At 48.6% G+C, this 15,593-nt stretch overlaps 2 long non-coding RNA genes across 5 annotated transcripts in view; one reads left to right on the top strand and one right to left on the bottom strand.

The window, feature by feature from the left end:
• Window positions 1-2,725: 2,725 nt before the first annotated feature.
• On the bottom strand, window positions 2,726-11,159 carry LOC131830638 (uncharacterized). Its single transcript, XR_009353251.1, has 2 exons — window positions 11,067-11,159; window positions 2,726-3,026 (listed from the first exon to the last, which is right to left on the bottom strand). It is a non-coding gene; the product is annotated as an uncharacterized LOC131830638 (long non-coding RNA).
• Window positions 6,396-15,593, top strand: part of LOC131830639 (uncharacterized) — a 24,518-nt gene continuing 15,320 nt past the window's right edge. For all 4 annotated transcript variants that reach the window (XR_009353253.1, XR_009353255.1, XR_009353254.1 and 1 more), the window contains exons 1-2: window positions 6,396-6,727; window positions 11,736-11,931. This is a non-coding gene — a long non-coding RNA (uncharacterized LOC131830639). The remainder of the gene's footprint in view (window positions 6,728-11,735; window positions 11,932-15,593) is intronic.

Raw genomic sequence — 15,593 nt, 5'->3', positions numbered from 1 at the left:
GAGGAACTAAAACAAAATGATAAAAAAAAAATCTCTAACGTTCAATTTTTGTTGTGTCACTATTTATAAAGCCCACAAACAGCCACAGTCCCAATTAATGAACCTTCCAAACATCCTGGGGGGAAAATTGATCACGCTTAGTCTCATTTTAGAGCCGAGGATATTGAGGCTTGCAATAGAAGGGGCTTAGTCAAGACCGGGACCCTGGGACTCCATTGAAAGACGCCATGCAGCCTCACCACAGAAATGAGAATTTCTTTCCCTTCTCTCCCAGCTTCAAGCTTCCCATGTGTGGGGGCGTTTTCTCCATGCTGGGGGTGTGGAGCTGACGGGAGGTCTTAACACCGAGGAATATTTTTATATTTTGAAGGTTATATATTTGCTTTAATGAGTTACAGTGAGGGAGTTTGGTTTTCCATTTCCAGTACTAAAGTGAAGGGTTCTTTTAAAATGGATGTCTTAAAGTGACTAAGAAAAAAGCAAATCAATGTACAGTATAGTTTTGACTAAGTAATGGCAGCCACACATGTATGGTTAAACCGGTGGGATGGCCTTATTCTCAGCTCACTGCCAAGCTCTGGCCACATTTGCAAATTGGGCACAGATAGGACTCTAGAGGACCAGACGGTTCTCCAGGTCCATTGGAACAAATCCCCAGTGTGAGAATTTCAGGCCAGCAGCAAGTGCGAGCCCTTAGGTCAAAAGCAAACTAAGCTTCAAATCCAATATCCAAGGGCCAAGTAGCATCAGGAAATGCCGGTTAGGTTCCTCTTCGCCACCCTCCCAAGCCAGTTAACCTCTCCGCACCCCCGTTTGCTCATCTGAGAAATGGGCGATCTCTACTCATTAGGTTATAGCTGAAGCTACCTTCCTCAGACGGCTCAGGCTGGCTTCACCCAATGTTGTGATGTTTCTCCCCCTTTTCCTTTTCAGCAGGCCCAGTGGTATGAGGCAGTTTGATCCCAGGTGACGGGTAGTTGCAAAGGGCCTGAAAGAGTGAGCTCTGTGAGGCACTGTGGGCTGTGGCCACACAGGATGCCACGGGAGAGCTGTGACCTGGGCCTCAGTTTGCTCATGTCTCGGGCAAAAGGGGAGGGTCCAAGTCAGGTCTGGCAAGGAAGTAGGGGCAGCATGGAGCACTGTGTTCGAAGAAGTTTGAGGCCACAGCTGGGCTCTGGGAAAGCAAGAACCAGTGAGTGACCTGTAGCGTATAGAGGGCGGCGTGATCGCTGACATAGAAATGGCCCCTAAGAGGCAGGATAGCCTGGACCACTCAGGTCTTGGGGACTATGACCATGGTCTCGAATTCCAGCTGTTTCTAGCTGTCCTAAGGGCTACTACTAGAGAAAGTCTGCCCACCTGTCTTCCTCCCCCCCCTTCCTTCCTTCCTCTTTCCTTCCTTCCTTCCTTCCTTTTTCCTAGTCCTGTCTCCATGGTGACAATGTGATCTCCATCTCTTAGGAAGGTTGCTGGGCTCATATGAGCCATTTGTAGGGCTCACACAATTTAGCAGACACTTTGAGACACCTCCAGAGCGTAAGGCCATGCTCCATATCTCTCTTGGGATCTCGGTGATCACCTGGGGCTCTCCTGCAGAACTGGCATTACTTAAGGTGGTAGTTCTCAAACTTCACCAGGCTAAGGATTGCCGGAGGAGATGTATGGGTCCTGCCTTCAGAGATTCCGATTCCAGAGGGTTAGGGCCGGAGAATTTGCATTCTAACTAGTTGGCCGTGATGCTGATACCGCAGGTCCGTGGACCACACTTTGAGAAGCCTGACTTGGACCATCAGTGCTTGACAGTTTGCACAATGGAGGGACAGCATATTGATCGAACATTCTAACTGATACATACAAAAAGCCCGAGAGGCCTGGAAAGTTGTTATCCAGGCCAAGCTGAGGAATGGAAAAGTCTCAGAGAGGTTCGGCACTGAAGGACACCCATCTACAGGGGAGAAGCCCTTCACCAGCTCCCATTCGTAACCCCTCAGTCTATCAGTCACCTTCCACACGTTGCCTCCCCATGGATATTGTCAGCAATGCGTAGGGGACCGCTTGTGTTACCTTTCCACTAGGGCGCTCTTGCCAAGCGCCCATGACCCAGCTTCCGGAATCTCACTTCCGGCTTCCTGGAATGTGCTGGGTGTTTGCAGCGTGGCTCCAGACACGAGGCCCTACAGCGTTTCCAATGTGAGTTCCACTTCCGGGTTTGGGGAGGCCCAGAATCCATGGATCCAACGGGAAAATGGAAAATAAGCAGGGTGTGTCTCATCCCTGCCGGGTGCTGACGGATCTGGGAGGGACCAGCACGCGCCTCTGGGTTCCTGGCTACGAAAGGAAAGAAAATAGAGGCAAGTGTCTTGGTGAATATGTAGGGGGTTTTGTGGTTTGGTCCAAAGTCAGAACCAAAAGTGGGAAGGAGTCTCATGTCCAATGGCCACCGAGTTAGAGCTAAATAAAAATTGTCATTTGTCAGTTACTCAGCAAGCAAAGAGATTTTCAGATGCTCGGGGAGAGGGGGACAGGAGGAGCTCATGGAAATTGGCCAGGGTGATGGGTTTCCGGGTCTCTAGTAGAAGTCCTTAGGTAGCCCTACAAGATAACCTGTCCATTGAGGAATTGGAGAGCACAATGTGAATAGATCACGGATCATAAGTAAAACCATCCAGCTTAGAGGGTATGTTGTAGTTACCACCTGCTATGAAACCGGCCATTTCCAAATATGGTGACTTAAGCAGCATTTATTTGTGATTCTGTGGGTCAGCAAATTTGGTTGGGCTCAGCTGGGCTGCTCTTCCCTAAGTACACACGCTCATGCGTCTTGGTGTGCTGTAGGTCCATGAAGTGGCTTTTCTTCTGGACACTGGCTGGCTATTCGCCAGGCAGGGGGGACAACTGGGCCATTTATCTCCCATCATCCATCAGGCTAGCCGAGGCTCATTTAGGTGCTGGTGGCAGGATTCGAGAGGACGCAACGTCTTGAGGTCTGCTCGGCAGGGTACGCTCGTCATTGCTTCTGCCACATTCTCCCTGCGAAAGTAAGTCATGAGACCAGCTTAGATTCAGAAACACACTTTGCAAAATACATCCCAGCTCTTGAGGAAAGGGGCTGCTAAGTCCCATCACAAAGGAAGAATGGATATAGGGAAGGGCGGAAAATGGGGGCTAGCTTATGAACTGCTGCAGGTGGTGAGGGCTGGTCCAACAGCAGCCGCTAAGGGAGTGAGGCAGGCAAGGGATCACATGCTGACACTGAGCCCTGCTGAGGATCTGGGAGGCCAGGAACTCCACTTAGCCTCCTGGCTGCCTGTGGGGCGTAGAGGCAGCTCATATGAGGCTGAAGAGTGCGGGTTGTGGGGGATGGTGAAAGGAGTGAGGTTTAGGATCCCGATCCACTATTCATGAGCCCTATGCTTTGGCGGAGTCAGTGAGTACGTCTTCACCTTAGTTTTCCCATCTGTAAGATGGGACCACAGTTTCTGCCTCATAGGGTTACTGTGAGGATTCCAGATGCAAGGGGCCTGGCACATGGTGGCTCTGGAAAAACAGCCACAATCATGAGGAGCATATCATAGCAGTCAAGCAGCCAGTATCAGCATCTATGTTGAAAAATAATGAATAATTAGAATTTCTTCCTCACTAAGGAGCCTGGAATCTCTTACCCCAGAAGACAGAGTGGCATCCTGGGTTCATACCGGCAAAGATGGACATCTCCATAATGCCAATACCAGTTTGGCTGGCAGGACTGGCCTCTAGCCACTGAAGGCCTCTGTGGCCTCAGGCATATCCCAGGGCTCTGTGCGGCCCAGGGCTTCTGTTCTTCATGGCCAATGCCCACTGAGTTCTGGGTGACATGCTGGGCCCTCGGCCTGACCTTGGCCCTGCACAAAAGGCCGGGTACAGTGAAGAGGGGTCTTGCTGAGGAGGCAAGGCTCAGAGAAACCTCTCTGGCTTTGTGCTTTGACCCTGTTATATGCCACTGTCTCTGGGGAGAGAACTATTAGGGCAGAACAGAGAATTATGTAGCATTCTAGACGAATGATCTTGGACATAGTCTATATCTGCACTCTCCAGAATGGTAGTCACTGGTCACATTTGGGACACTTGACATGCAGCTAGTGCAACAAGAGACTGAATCTTTCCTTTTAATTAATTACTTATATGGCCACTCATGACCATGGTTACCATGTCGAACAGTGCGGTTCTAGGTGGGTGAGTGTCTGAAGAGAAAGGGCTTTGAGGACTCTGAGCCCTGAGGCCATCAGGTCTGAGTGGGTGGGGATGTTCCCTGGCGCGGTGTCAGGAGCCCCAGGCGAGGGTCTGGGCGAGGGTCTGCTGAGCATCCGGTGCTGGTAGAGCCTCTAGGCCTGTTGCTTACTTTGTCCCTCCTTATTCCCAAGTAGGGCTGAGCAAAGAGGGAAGCTCATGACCGCAGAAATTCAGAATCCGCCACGCTTTTCACCTCTTGGTCCCCCTTGCTCGGTTCTGTGTGGCCCCTCGGGACTCCCTGGAAGGTCAAGGTTCTGTATTCTGCCTCACCCTTTCTTGTGCCAAGGAAAACCCGACCTCAGCTGTCCAGTGGAGGAGAGAGGAGGGGACCTCCCGAGGAGGAGAGAAGGGCCTTCCCACATGCGGGGTTGCTTTTCGAACAGGCTCCAATGTGGCTTTTGAAGATATTAACATTAGCTCTCACACACAGGCACACGGACACACAAATACATATGTGTACACACACACACACACACACACACACACAGTTTGTTTACAAAGGAGGTGACTTTTGAAGAGTTGGGACAGAAGCCCTGGTCTGGAAAAACTGGAGGTTTTGCTTCCACTTTAATTTGGTTCAAAAAAGATGACAACCCAAGTCCGCCTCAGGGTTTGCTCTGGAAACTCACACTGGAAATTATTTCAGGACCTTCCCCAAGTCACAGCAGAATGCTGCTTGCACAACCAATGGTGGATTTTGCCTAGACATTTTTTTGTTTTTTTCTAATTGCCTTTCAACTTCTGCAGGGATAAATGGCCCAAACCAATCACAGTCTTTGTACAAAAGCTGGAAGAAAAAGGCTGCTATCTGCCCACCTCACCAGTCTCTCAATCCCCTGATATTCCTTTAAGTTGGGAGTCTATTGCTGGGGAGCATTCTAGTATCCTTTAAATCACAGAGTCTTTCTGGATCCTTCGATTAACGGACTGCGGTGGATACTAGCGGCTCCTGCATGGGCTTTCTGCGGTGGCACAGGCAAGGTTCGTTTTCTGCTATCACCATGATTTACAAGGCTCACATAACCATGTAACGACTTGGTGATTACATGGAAAAGATCGTATAAATACATAGTAATTACAAGTTCATGCAGATTACTTGCTATATACATTTGAAGTTGCCGAAGAGTTCAAAGATTAATTAGCCTGTAACTGGCAGTATTTAAATCATTTTTTTCTCATAAACGAATACATTGAGGCAGACTTCAAGGCTGGCGAGGATGGGGATGTGATGAGTATGATCTGAAAAGAAAAAATGAAATTTGACAGGCATGGATTATTTAAAGCATGCATATGTGAGCTCAGCAGCCACTGCACTTTGATGCAAATCGTAGGGAAAGAGCAGGGGGATGGTGGGTAGAGAAAGGTGCTGAACAAAGTAAGGATTTCCTGCTGGCGACTTGAAATTTAAACAAATAATCATTTAAATGGCGGCCCGGCATTACGTTCCGAGTTGTGTGCATTAATGTCAACATCTGGTACCAACATTTTGACAATTCTATTAAAATGCCCCAGCATTCCCTATCTAACACCTGTTAGCTCTAATTTTCTTTCCTGAGAAGCACACCAGTAGACAGGGTAGATTCCAAATCATTTATCACTTTTAAAGTGCTTCCATATGCGTGTTGGACCCAGCCTGGCCCTAGGCAAACGTTTTCTGAATGCATTAAAATTCAGGACTATTTTTTTTTTTAAGTGTAGACACCAATGTTTCATTGAATTCATGTCTGGTAATTATTAGCTTAAATTATGGCTCACACATGACTTGACAAAGTGGACCATGAATTAAAACACACAGACACACACACACGCGTACACACACACAGACACACACACACGCCCGAACACTTCAATAGATGCGCCCAACTCGTACATTGCTCGTTATTGAGATGTCAGTCAGTAATCATTAGGCAAACACTCTTCATGGAGGGAACTGCTAAGAGGCCCAGGAGTCCCAAGAGACGATCTAAAAATGTCAAAAATGTTACAGTATAAATGAATGACACCAACAAGAGAACATGTGTTAGAGATGCAAGCAATTAGTTAATATATTACAAGTTTCAACCTCTGAGCAAAACAGGCAACAAAAATTTCCGCTTGACAAAAGGCTACAGATAAGATCAGGTTGATTCCCAGACAATACAAATCTCCCTGAATTGGAGCAACCCTCCAGCAGGCTGGGGTGGGTGGGTAGGTGTGGGGGGAAGCGGGGGTGTGGGTCTCAGGGGTTTGTAGGGTTTGAGCCCCTGGACTAGGTCCTGCTTTGCCTGGAAAAGACTGGCTGGACTGCTGAGCTCTCACGGTGGAGTAGTGGGGTCTGACATGAAGGAGAGTATCCGGGACCCGTGGATCTGGCTCACGAAGCTAGCTGCCTTCTCCTTTCTGGAGCTTCAGAATGAAATTTAGAAGGTCGAATGAAATCCTATTGCTGTTTTCAAAGGAAAAGAGGTGCCCGCAAAAGGTGACAGGGGTGGGGGATGTTATATGGGCAAATAATTTTTCATTGCTTTTCAGATTCGAAAAACGAAATATGGTCTGTTGTGTAGTTTCCCTCTCTCTCTCCCTCTCTTTCTGATTCTCTCTCTCTCCCCCACCATATATGTGTATATACATATATATATTATACATGTATACTACATATACACACGTGTATACATACAGAAAAGATGTTTTAAGCAAAAAAAAAAAAATCCTCCCACATATAAACACACCCAGAATATATGTTTTAAGCAAAAATACACACGATGTGCCCTTGGACTAAGGATTTGAATAGATCCCTTAGAAATCCCAAGGAAACATTGAGAATACAAGAAAAAAAGGAATGAAAACCTGAGCTCACCAACTCTATAAATGTAAAAAAAAAAATTTGTAGACAGTTAAAAATGTCCGCCCCTGTACACACGCACACCTACACTTTCACACTTCCTCTGTTTACTAAATAACATTTCAGCACAGTTTTCATCTTATAAGGAAAGTGTTTGAAACTTGGAATAAGTGCACTTAATTAAAGGAAGGCTGTGAAAATGTGCACTAATCTGATATGACTAATAGCAAAGTGCATGAAATTGCTAATTAGAATTTCATTAAAGGTGCTGCTTTATCAGACTGTGAATATCACAACCTTTAAAATTCTTTCAGGAGAGCTTAATTCCTTTTCAAACAGAAATATTCTTTAAAGACATTTGATTTGTTCTGAAGGAATTCATGGCTTAGGCTGGAACTTAAAATGTTGCCGATATTCCAGGAGGTGATATCAGACTAAGAATATAGATCAGGGACTTTGTTTCATTTGCCTGATGAATCCTTTCCTCCCCCATCTCTATGGATTATTCTTCAAAAACCCAGTCATGAAAATAGAGTTGAGTCCTTGGTTTGATCCACTTGTAATTTGTTTTCTGCTGAAGCCAAACGGTTCTTCTCTCCCTCTCTTTCTATGACACACACTCACACACACAAAAGGAAAAATTACTTAAAAAAATTTTTAAGCCATTAAAAATCAAAGTAAACATTGTGATTTTCACATTCATTAAAACAATAAAAGGAAAGAGACAATAAACTATGTTTTCTTTAAAGGAGAGATCCACCCACTTAAAAAAAAAATCAACTTGCAACTTTCACTCTAAAAAAAAAAAAACTCTTAAAATACTAATAACATTTTAATCACAAAATTGTACTTTTTAAAATTAGAAAAATTCAGTGTTAGCAAAAGCAAATGCATTTTTACTCCTTTATTGACTTACTTTTCTAGGTTGTAAGTTTTCTTATTTCACATTTTAATTATTCTCTGCACTAAATCTGCAATTCAGTTTGTTTTTTTACCATTCAGATTTTAAAAATTCTACCTTTCTGGTCTTCCATCTTTTCTAATTTCAACTGTGTTTTCTGTCACTTCTCTTTATTTTCATATGCAGAAAGTTGCTGTAATACGTTACTCTCTCTGCCCACAACTCTCCCTGTTACCAATTGTATTTTTGTATTTGCTGTTTTTCCTGATGGTTCCAGAGTTCTTACAATTAGTAACTGGTTCCTTTTAATATTCAAGCTTGATTGAACAGTTACATTTTGTTACTGAAAAACTATTAACGTTAATGGAAACTACGGTTCACTCAAAGCAGCAAGCAGTTTACTTTTACAGAAGTTGTTAAAACCCAGCCTGCCTTCAAATTTGCTGAACACACAGGTTCACGGTGATGTAATTTTGCAGAATTGAGTATTTTAAATACACTTGAAAAATGTTGGTTTAAAAGCTAATCAGTCATGTTTACCTGATGACCATATCTGAAAGGGAAGAAATGAGAACAGAAGTAACTTTATTTGAGAAGCAGTGTGATTTCTTTGGACATTTAAACAAATCTCAAGTGAATTAATTACAGTTTGCACTGATTTTAGCTCCGGCAGGAGGAATTTTCATGGCATTTAGATAATTTATCAACTGGGCTACGTAACAGATTAAAGGTTACATTTTCCTTTCCAACGTTTGGGAGGTACGTTTGCTCAGTAAATGCACCGATTTTAAAAGATCGGTCTAGACTCAAATGAATGAAAATTATGCTTGTTAACTGGAACGTCTGGAGTCCGAGGTGGGGCGTCAGCCTTGCCTATCCGCGGGCCACCGTAGTCAAACAAAGCTGCTAATTCGAATGTTTTAAGTTTCGAATTGAGAAATATTGTTCTAATGTGGCAACAATGGGGCTGTTGTCCTTCCAAGCGCTCAGCGATGGCGAGCTCCTTACAGCTTGTTTTATGCAAAACGAATGGCAGGTAATTGTGATTTAATTCTTTTCAAGTAAATTACAGTGAGTGCGTGACACAAAGCCGCGGCGGACCCTCCTTTCTCTGTCAGCAGTTGAATTAATGATGGCAGGAGTAAAAACAGCAATTGTGCACAACAGCCCTCCCCGGTCCCCACCCCTGCCAAGGGGGGACCTGCCAATCAGGCCGCGCCACCACGAGGCTGGCAATCCTCCGGTCGCGGCTGCGGAGGTTCGGGCAAGGAACGTTCGGTGGCTCGGCGGCGGCGGCGGCGGCGCGGGGGTCACGGAGCCCCGGGCCGCCCCAGGCCCCCGAGGTGCCCGCAGGAGGTCGCGGCTGCGCGCTACGGGCCGGAGCGCTCCCCGCGTGGCCACCCTGGGCTCCGTCGGCCCCCGGAGCAGGCCTACGGAGCGGGACGTGCTCGGCCGTGTTGAGGGCAGAAAGGGTTCCCGGTGGCCTCGCCGTGCCTGCCTCCGGGAGAGGCTCCCGGAGGGCTCCGGGAGGAGGCGGCGTGGTCGAGCGAAGGTGCCGCGAGGCCGATGGGCGAGCCCCCGTCTGGGCGCGGCGCTGGAGGGCTTCGGGCGCGCCTACGGTCCGAGTGGCCCCGAGAGCAGAGCGCCAGTTCTCGCCCCCAGACCCGCGGCGCCAGGGTTGGAAGGGAGACCCTGGGGGAGCCCGGGGGTGTGTGTGGGGTGGTGGTGGGAGGGGCGTTGGTGGGGATCGCTTGGAGAGGCTCACCGCAGCCAGTCTGGGGCGCAGGAGAGGGCTTTGGGATGCTGCTGGGCCCCCGGCGCTAGGCGCCAGGAGTCATTGAACTGACGGCTGACATACTGTGTGAACTGGTCACTTCCCTTGTACTTGAACAAAGTGCGAACTTCTTGCGGAGGCCCGCAGGGGCTGTGTCCTCTCGCTCCTGCCTGGGGTCTGCTCCAGTGAACTCTGGGTTCGTCAGAGGTGGAGTCCTGCCTGCCTGTCCTCAGTGGGTCACTCGGGGCAGGTTACTTTACCTCTCTGGCCTCAGGCTCCACAACGGAAATGGAGTTGATGCTGGAGCCCCTACCTTCAAGGGTCCTCATGGGCACTTAATGAACTGCCAGTCCGTGCGGGGGGGGGGGGGGGTTGGGTGGGTGGGGGCGTTGGGCACAAAGTGGGGTGCCTACACCCGTTAACAAGTCTCACCCCACCTCAGCCACCTACACCTGCTCCCTTTTCTTGGATCTCCCTAAATGCGTCCCGGCCCCGGGGGCCTTTGGCCCTTTCCAGGCAGAGCTCTTCTCTTGTTCTTGGCCTGGTTTCTGTTTTAGGCTTCAGCTTAGCTGTCATCTCGGAAAGATCTTCATGGCCCCTAGCTCTGCCATACCACCCATCCCTGCTACAAAGTTCTTTGTTTTCTTCCTAACGTTTATCCTGATCGGAATGTTTTTCTCTATTTGCTTTGTGTTTATTGTCTATCTCCTCCCCCAAATCAAAGTTCTGTGAACTGGGGGTGGGGGGGTTGGGGTGGGGGGTGGGGATTCATTGGTCTTGCTCTCTGCAGGTCCCAGCACCCTGATCGGGGCCTGCTCTGGAGTAGGTTCTCAGTAAAAGCCGTAGATGGATGGATGGAGTCACGTCTTCTGACCTGTACATCAAAGTGGTTGAACCCCGTCACGCCTAAGTGCCTCATTCTGTTGTTTAACAAGTGAAATTGTCTGCATGGAAATTCTATTATTTTAATTAAAAAAGATAATTTTTTGAAAGAGATTGAGGTTTTCAAAAGGGTGTCATTTAGAGACTTTTCTCAGGGGTCACCGTCTTTCGACACTCACTAGTTTTGACCAGGAGGGTGGAACGGATCTATTCTGAGCTCTCCCCATGGCTACCTGATCTTGGGAGTTCTGATGGAGGGGCCTTCTGGATTTTCTTCCCAGTCCTGATTTCTTCCATAATTGCCCAGGAACTCTGCAGACCTCCACCCGACAGAGCAGCAGTGCCCACCATCTCAGGCTACCTGCCCTTCGCTGTCACCCGCCCCCCCAAACCCCCACAGTGACCACCTCACTCAGCACTGGCCTTCTGTTCTCAGTCTCTCCAGCCAGATCTTTTCTGCTCCTTTGATGGGTCCTCTTCGGCATTAATCACAGATTCACACCTGCTTTTCCTCCGCCCTGGAGCCAGCTGCTTCCAGTAGACTGGCTCCTGCCGGGCTTGCCAGACCTCGGGAAGGAGCCAGTGAGGGCCAAGAGAGGCTGGGTGGGGCGGCCTTAGCAGCTCAGCTCATACTGCAGAGATGAGTCAACTAGCTAGGGTCACTGTGTCTCCGTGCCCAAGCTGGAGCCAGAGACAGAGTATTTCTGGAAAGTCTGGTCTGGCTTCCATCTCACACTATTTACTTGGTGAGGTCATTATAAACAATGAGTATCTCGGACACGGTCACCATACTTGGTGGCCAAACCCCATCCCAGGGTCATGTCTTTGGGAAAGAATTTGAGGACCTCTGGCGATCCAGAGACCAAGAAGCACAAACACTCAACTCCTTCATGCATCCAAAACCAGTTGCTTAGCACCTTTGGACTGAGAACAGTGACAGACGCCGAGGACATGGGTACAATAATAGCCTGTACTTGTTTAGCCCTTTTCTTGGGCCTGGAACTGTTCTAGGTGCTTCGTATGTGTTCCATCACTTACGGTGTTATAGCTCTATGAACCAGATTCTATTATTATCCCCTCCTTTGCAGAAGGAAGCGGCCCGGAGCACGCACACATGGAGTTCACCAAGGTTACACAGCCGAGGAGCAACAGGGTCAGGACTTGGAACCAGAGCGTGCGCTCCTTACCACCGCGCTGCACTCACCCTCTGTCTCTGTCTCCAGGGTGGATGAGACACAGCCGTGGCCCTCCAGGGGCACGGAGCCTCAGAAGCAAACAGAGAAGGTAGGTGGGCGGGTGTGGTTCTCCATGTAGGGTATCCGTCGTGATGCCTCATGGTTCTTACTGTCTACCCCAGGCCCCGTTTTCGTTGTTTTATACATATGGCAGCACTCTAAGAGGAGGAAGTGACATCAGCTCCATTTTATAGATAAGGCACGGAGAGGTCCAGCAGCTTGCCAGAGGTCTCAGGGATAGTTAATGGCAGGGCTGGATTGGGTATGCACAGAGCCTCGCTCCAGGGCCCATGCTCTTACCCTGGCGCCTGGCTGGCCATCCTCAGGCAGCCAGGAGGGCGCTGAGCCCCTTTGCAGGTGTCATAAACACCATGTTTGGAGCCGGAGGATCTGCCGTGAAGCCCTGGAGCTGCTACTCTCTAACTGAAACCCTCCCAGGGCCCCTGTGAGGATTAATGAAGATCACATCTGGGGACGACTGCAGTAAGGTGCGAGCTGCTGACCTCAGAAGTCTTGGGTTCTATGGGCGCTGGCCCACGCTGGGCACAGTGGGGCAGGGGACAAAGGGACAGTCCTACCTCATTGATCTTGCCATGCAGCCCAGGGAAAATGAAGGGGTGATTATTTTAATTGCAAAACAAATGACTGCAATGAGATGTTTGGTGATACAGATGAGTAGACAATTAAGTCTGTTACTTTTTGTTTGTTTGTTTCTAAGAGGACTGTATTCAAAGGTCTCTGGGCCAACCCTTGACTTTGGCCTCATGCCAGACTCTGTGCTTGATGCTTCCTGTGCTCAAGCCCCCAGGCCTTCCAACAGCCCTGTGAGGAGAGACAGACATTATACCCATTTGACAGGCTAAGATACGAAGCCAAAACAACGGGTTAATAAATGGAGGAGCTGGTTGAACAAGTCCAGCTGACTCTGGTCCTGCCAGGGCTACAGTTCCACAGGTCTTGGTGCGGGGCTGGCTTGGTGGGGGGGCTGCCCTCATCCCTTCTGGTTCTGAATGTTTGGCTTTAGCTCTACTTTGTCTGAAGGTCCCCCCACCTCAGCCGTGGTGCGTTAAAGCCTTCACCCCTTCTCGGTCTTGGGGTTCTGTTAACACAGTGCCTCTGTTGAGTGCCTTAGGGCTGATTCTGTATCTCCTCCACACACCCGCCCACCAGCCTGTTGCTTTGGTGCAAGAGCCTGAGGTCGACATCTTGACCTTGTACAAGGCGCCAAGTGAGGACATGTTATCCCAACCCTAGGCCTTCACCCTGGGTGAAACAATCCCTCAGGGGGCCAGGGTGGTATGAGGAGATATGTTGTTGCCCCTCCATGTTCACCCTAGACGGGCTTCTGGCCCCATTAACTAAATTTATTTTGGCCTAAATGAGGCAGTCGTTGGAGAGAGTAAACACTCTACCTTCATGAAACCATCAGGCAGATTGAAAGGGGTTGGAAAGGGGAAGCGGCCACCCATGGGGTTACAGAATCCCCTCTACATGGGCTGATAGGCTCTGTCATGGTGTTTCCAGACAACAGGTGCCTGGTGACTCTGCCGGTGTGTCCACATGTCCGTGGGAGGATTCCTACTGTCAGGCTATGGCTGTGGTGGGAGAAGGGAAAGACAGGGCCCGAGGATGAAGGATACACATTCTCCATTTGCCTTGATCTTATGGGGTGGCCTAGAGCGACTGCACGCTGAGTGGGTGCACACATGGGTTCGTGGCGGGGGGGGGGTGCAGACCTATGGGACTGGCGTAACAGTGAGGGATGGGGTCCCTGCTCCCCCACTTACCAGCTGTAGGGAGTTGGGAAAATTGTGTCACTTCTCTGTGCCTCCATTTTTCTCCATCCAGAAAGCTGAGCTAATAGCGAGATGAAGCTGACAAGGTCAGTGGGAGAAGTTAACTTTGCAGTACATGGAAAAGCATTTTAAAGGATGTCTGGCACAGAATCAGCAGTCCATAAATGTTAGCTGACTCTAAAATACAAGCTCAAAATGATCTTCTCCATCTACGTCTGCTTTCCCACTCAGAACATGTAACGCACAGAGTTATAGAATGGAGTGTCTTTTACACTGTATGTTGATAAGAAAGGAGCATGTGGTGTATTCTGGGTTTCACCATTCACTACCGTGTGATCCTTTATAAGTGTCTTACTCTTCTGAACTTCATTTTCCTTATCTATAAAATGGATATAAAATTTAAAAAACTACTACTAGTAGTGAGGAGTAAATGAATAATGTACATAGAGCAAATAGTATTTATTCGTCTTCTTTATACTCTGCCTCCCCCCCCCCCCCCCCAATACAAGTCCTTTTTGAAAGGCTCTGAGATACCTTCTCCAAACCGGTTTTCCTTCCCACCTCGGTACCTAGGAAGACTACATTTCCCAGCCTTCAAAGCAGTCAGGGGCCCCACGTGACTGAATTCTGGCCAGTGGAATGTGAGTGGGGGTAACATATGCTGTTTCCAAGCCTGGCCCCTAAAGTAAGATAGTTCATGCTCATTTTCTCCGCCACCTGCCAAAGTGATGTCACTGTTCATGGTGACCGTGGAGGCCACATGTTGGAGATGGTGGCACCCGGGCCAGCAGAGCCCTGCTCTTTGCCCCTATGCCTTATCAGCCTGCTTGGACTGTAACATGTTGCATTGAGCCATTGAGACTTAGGAGTTTTTATTGCAGTGAGCAATTAGTCTCTCCTGACATATACAGAATCTTCTAGAACCTCTACCTAGTATAAACACCTGCATACATTCATGTAAGATTTTGCACAGATTTGAGAGACTTCCTGGCCCTAGGTGAGGACCTGGACTGCCTTAAGGAATAAGAACCGCAGAATGTGGTGGTGAAACAGCCTTGGGAATGCCTTTCCGGCTTCAGGGCCTCCCTGCAGCAGAGAGATCCTGAAGGCTTAAGGGACTTTAGTGACAGCCTAGTCTCTCCAGGAAAAGGTCGCCTATGAAAACATCACTAACCATACAGACGCTCTCCGCCATGCTGCAGCTGCCAAAGTGCTTGCTCTCATCCTCGTGGTACAATCGACAGATCTGATGGGTACAGGTCACAGGACCAGGCAGCAGCTGCTCCCGGCTGAGTCCCTGGGATTCTGCTCCGGGCCCTCCAGGGCTCCTGCCCTGGAGAAGATCAGCTCTCTTGGTCCTGCCTCCCCTGTTCCGGTGAGTGCTCCCTGGAGGCTGGGACTGGATGGCTTCGATCCCGTTCCTCCTCACAGCCTGCTGCAGAGCTGGGCTGAGACAGACATCACGTGTTTTGCACAAGGTTGTTGATTCCGGGGGTCAAGGACCATCTTTATGGCGTTGTAGAAAAGTAAATACTCTCAGCTTGGCTGAAGGTTCTAGTAATTAAATATAAGATAATAATAATCATGTACTGAGTGTTTGTTCTGTTCCAGATCCACCTATTATTTCACTAAATCCTTCCCATAATCCTATCAGGCGAGCTTGAAAGCCCGTGTTCCAGGTAAGGATCTGGAGGTGTGGAGATGCCTAGCCCAGGGCCCAGAGCTGCTGGGGGTGCTTCAGAGACTCTATGGGGGTCGATCCAATGGCCATGACAGCAGACTTTTTCTAAGCCCCTACTATGTGCTACCGAAGTGCTTTTGATGCATTATTGTATTTGACTTTGAGAATTTCCTGATGGAGTGGGGACTACCATTATTTCCATTTAGAGGTGAGAACACCCAGCTCAGTGAGGCT

The sequence above is a fragment of the Mustela lutreola genome, chromosome 4 (genome assembly GCF_030435805.1).
Source record: "Mustela lutreola isolate mMusLut2 chromosome 4, mMusLut2.pri, whole genome shotgun sequence".
NCBI lineage: Eukaryota > Metazoa > Chordata > Mammalia > Carnivora > Mustelidae > Mustela > Mustela lutreola.
The sequence above is the reverse complement of the archived record's forward strand: the minus strand, read 5'-3'. Positions and strand labels throughout refer to the sequence as shown.